Source organism: Palaemon carinicauda, chromosome 12 (genome assembly GCF_036898095.1).
Source record: "Palaemon carinicauda isolate YSFRI2023 chromosome 12, ASM3689809v2, whole genome shotgun sequence".
Lineage (NCBI taxonomy): Eukaryota > Metazoa > Arthropoda > Malacostraca > Decapoda > Palaemonidae > Palaemon > Palaemon carinicauda.
In genome coordinates, this window is record NC_090736.1 from 97,364,753 (window position 1) to 97,369,771 (window position 5,019).

Here is a 5,019-nt window from a genome sequence, read left to right on the forward strand (position 1 = left end):
AAATATTTTAATTGTTCCTTGTTTCTTCTCCTCACTTGGCTATTTTCCCTGTTAGGGCCCTTGGGCTTATAGCCACCAGGTTTTTCAGCAAGGGTTGTAGCTTAGCAAATAATAATAATAATAATAATAATAATAATAATAATAATAATAATAATAATAATAATAATAATAATAATAATAATAGACTATTTCTCTCATCGTGCAATAATCGATGAAGACTTGAGAATGGAAATTTCAACCATTTCATCTGCACTTAAAAACTTCGTGAATTCATCTCTGTATATTCATATCAACTTCTAACTTTTCCAATTCATGCTTTCTCTTATCAGAATTATGAGGATATTTATTTGTATGTGTACTGTGAATATTATTATAATGTCTTTTGATATTATATCCCTTCCCTACAGTTAGGAATTTGCTGTAAAGGAAAAAAAGGATTCATCTTCCATATCAACTACTAAAAACTCTCGTTCCCATTCAGGATTTATTTTCCGTTTAACTTCTTTCGCGGCCTTTTTCTTTTTTTCCCGGTGGGTCATTGCTACTGCTTGGACCTGCCCCCTAATCTCTCTCTCTCTCTCTCTCTCTCTCTCTCTCTCTCTCTCTCTCTCTCTCTCTCTCTCTCTCTCTCTCTCTCTCTCTCTCTAATAGTTTTCCTTATTTAAAATGATAATGTTTATTTTTGAAAAATTTTGCTAGGAGTGCCTATTAACTTAATATATGAAGTTCCAGACTTCGGAAATCCCAGGTAATCATTTTGTTAAAAATTAGTATGGATAAACGAGTAAGAGGGAAGAAAAAATTAACACTTATATTTCGAAACAAATCAATGATACAGTATGTTGTTGACTCTTGTTATTGTAAGGAGAAATTTTAGCATTTTATATAAAAAGGTTAATTAAAAATTAGTGTTTGGCAAATTCCATTCAGATAATTCCTTAATTCATCTCAGTGTCTTAAGCATAAATGAAAGAAGCATTCCAATATGTTCGCCGCTTCAACAAAGGGAGAATTATAATACTTATCAGGCCATCTACAACGACGATGCCATTGTACAGTCTCAAAATGTCTGCGATAGTGCCACCTTAACATTTTTGCCTTTCGATTTGTGAGATGGCATATGGGATGCGTGAAATGTTGTGAGGTGATATATCAAATATACATTTCACAAAGAAAATCCAATTTTCTATACAACACAAAGAAGGAAATTTAGACTTTTCTTACATTTACAAGGATTAATAAAAAAAATGTGCAATAGGAATCAGTAATAAGCAAAATACAGATTTCTGTTGATTCTCTCATTGCTTCATCATATCTTCACAATCGTCCATCAAGTACAAATATGATAAAGAAAAAGCCCAATATAACATTTTGGTAAATTTAGTTAACCTGATTAAGTTAAATTTCATCTATACTAGAACTGACTGTAATTCTTTTCTAGCTGATTCGGTTCACCAAATTTGATCTATTTCATTTTGCAACGAGGATCTATGACAGAAACCTAGTAATAACACGGAATGAGCTGCTCATCGCCGCTAAGAATAGCGAAAATAAAACAAAAAGCTGACCAATTATCAAAACTTAAAAATCAATGGTAAAACTTACTAAAAACAAAAATGCAAAAGTGATGAAAATTGCTGTTTATGTAATGATCGCTGAATACGTAGCTTAATGCGAGGGCACAGTAAAAACTATTCTAAAGCGATAGGGATTTATTAAACCGCCTGAAGAACCCTCGTCAAAAAAAAAAAAATAATAAATAAATAAATAAATGAACACAAATAAATAAATAAAAAATAATAAATAAGAAATAAATAAATAAACAACTAAAAAAAAAAAAAAAAATCTTGCATGATACGTGAAGAGAGAGGGTATCAACCCTTTTACGGGTCGATCAATACACGAAATCTACACTACAGATCTATTACCCGGCTTAACCCTCCTCCTCCTCCTCACTTGCATACAGTATATTGTGGCATTGTAGTTTTCGTTTTTTCTTTATCTGAAATACTCTTCACATTTGCATTAGTGTTCACAATCCCGAGCACTTCACTGACACATTGGTATGGAGACCTGCGTAACCTTTTTCACATAAGATCCTTTTAATTCCGATGGGAAAAAATAAAAGAGGGAACTATGATCCTGGCACTCTAATTCTAATGAAATAGGGATAACCACTGAATACCTATATTAAAACGAGATTGAAAAGGAGTCGATTTACTAGTACAGTGCTCTATAATCTATATGATGAGCATTGTTATTTTTTTTTCTTTTAAATCATCCTTTGAAAATATGATGTAACGCACAACGGACGCCAGTGAATATTTTCTTTGTAGTTGTTTATTTTGCAAAGAATTTTTTCTTTTATGTAGGAAAAGCGGTAAGTTAAATTTTTAAATGAAAAAGAGAAACATACATGTCCTTATTTTTCTCTTTCAAAATCACTTTCAAAATGCAATGGGCTAATTATGGCACACGGGCATGGTGCTGGATGGCTCACCCTCAATGAAAAGAAAAAAGAGAAGGATTTTGAGCTTGATTCAAGGCAAATGGGTTACATCGATGTACCTACCTTTCATATTATAATCCACAAAAAGATTTCATGTTGTGATGTGTGTACGCCGAATAAATTACATCAAGTAATGCGAGAGGTTATCAAAACTGTGAACTTTCTCCGTAATCGTGTATTAAATCTTCGGCGATTTACGGGATACTTGGAATAGATTAAATTAGAATATAGAGATTTGTTTAGTCTAATGCTCGAAGATGGCTGAGTCGTGGTAACGTACTTTAGAGATTTACTGCTTTGCTATCTGATATAAAGACCTTTTTTAAACTGAAAGGGTCGGTGAATCAAAACTTGGATGACGCAGAGTGGCTCACAAGACTATATTTTCCTAACAGATTTAACAAGCCCCTTAAACTCATGGGATCTCAAGTTGCAAGGTAAGGCAAAACCTATGGCAGATTTTTTCAGAGAAATACAAATAATTGGGTCAAAACTGGATATGTGGATTGAGCAAATACAAGAGATGGATTTAAATCACTTTCCAACATTGAAGAGTCTTGAGCCTTATGAAGTTATTGATTTTGCTGAATTGAATGGCTATTTAGAATAAGTTAGAATTAAGTTTAACGATAGGTGTGCAGTCTCTGAAAATTATGAGTTCTGATTCAGAGTTTTACATTCACCGTGTGGTTACAGTCATGGAGATATGTGTGAAATTTCAGCTGTATGCAAAATAAATGTACTTTTATTTCAAGAAAAAAATAATTGTAACGGAAACTGATTATGCCCACCAAAATATGAAATTCAATTTTTTGCACACAAATATCCTGCTTATATGATCACCCAAGCTCAATCAGTGACGTAAATATTGAGACCGAATTCATATGTGCTCTCAATGATTTTCACCTTGGATTTTTCATGATAATAAAGTCAAGCTATTATCATAATTTCCACTAAATTTCCTTTTGTTTGAATTAAATAAACTCTTGTGTCCCTCTTTAGAATTTTTTGTTTTAGTTTTTCTGAAATAAATCTTTGTTATTTTTAAATTGATAACTTATCTTAACGATAGTAAGGAAATGTCTGTAACAGTCAAACTATAAACACAAACTCAAAATGGTAACCAAGCGATTGTAATATCCAAAAAATAAATTGAGAGAGAGAGAGAGAGAGAGAGAGAGAGAGAGAGAGAGAGAGAGAGAGAGAGAGAGAGAGAGAGAGAGAGAGAGAGAGAGAATTTTTATCAAGCGACTGGATGGTATTTATAAATTGTGGAGCTCTAATGTCGGCGCTCAAATGTTATCACATTTAATTGTTTTGTGCTTAATTGTCAGCGCTCAATTTTCTTGTGCTCAAAAGTCGCTCACGACGATACACTTAGGCCACGAACTCAAAACTCGATATCGGGACATAGTTGTTAATAATTTCGATATCACCAAGGTTTCAAATTGATTTTTTGTCCTAACCACAATGAACTCAATTTTGCAATTATTTAGTTTTAGTTGCTTGATAGTCATTCATTTCCTAACAATACTCAGAACGCAGTTTAGATTCTCAAACGTTATCATCAATGCCATATATGAAGAAGTAAAATTTTACTCATATGCAAAGCTTGAACTTACTATTATATCTCTGTAATACTTTTGATAGTAGTATAGAAACGAAGTATGAGTGAACTAGTATACTTCCCTGAGATACCCCTATGTTTAATGGACTACTCTTAAGAGACGAGAAAGGGATTCCATTTCGTAAAAAAGTGGATCATGTCAAACAAGTAATCTTTTAGATACTTAAAGCTATATCTTCACTGCCAATGAATCGTAAAAGATTTAGTAGTTGTGTATGTACAACTTTGTCAAAATCAGCAAAAGATAAAGTAAAATCAGGATACGACATTTATCTGCATCCATCATTGCCAACAGACCATGTACAATAGAGCATGTAGCTGTTTCCCTACAAGATATTTGTCTACAGTCTATGGTGACTGGTTATCCAGCATTTCTTTGACTATTTTTTTATTACTAACTAGTTATTCTAGAATCACATTTTATAGCACTGTTGACATAAAGGTTAGATTTTGTATGAACCCAAAACGTGAAAGTTGAGAACACCTTTCAGAACAGGTGTAACTACAGCTTTTTCCCCAGATTTATGATTCTTACAATGATCAATGTTAGCATTTAATATTCTTGAAACTACTTTTGCAAGACTAGAAAAGTTTTCTATAACTAATAAATAAGATGTTCTCATCGGATCAATCGCATAATTGGTTTTCTTATTCCATTAATAACACCGAAGACTTCATTCTGTGTTATATTTTTATATATTGTTAATATTATTCATATATCTAGTACAATAGCAATCTGATAAAGATTATATGCAAAATATCCAATTATATAATATATTCTTTATATAATTTTAGAAATTCGTCAGCCAGGTCTTGGTCGCTCTACCCATCCGGGAGTCTTTTTTCCATTTATATTTCCCTTTTGAACATATAGTGAATGACA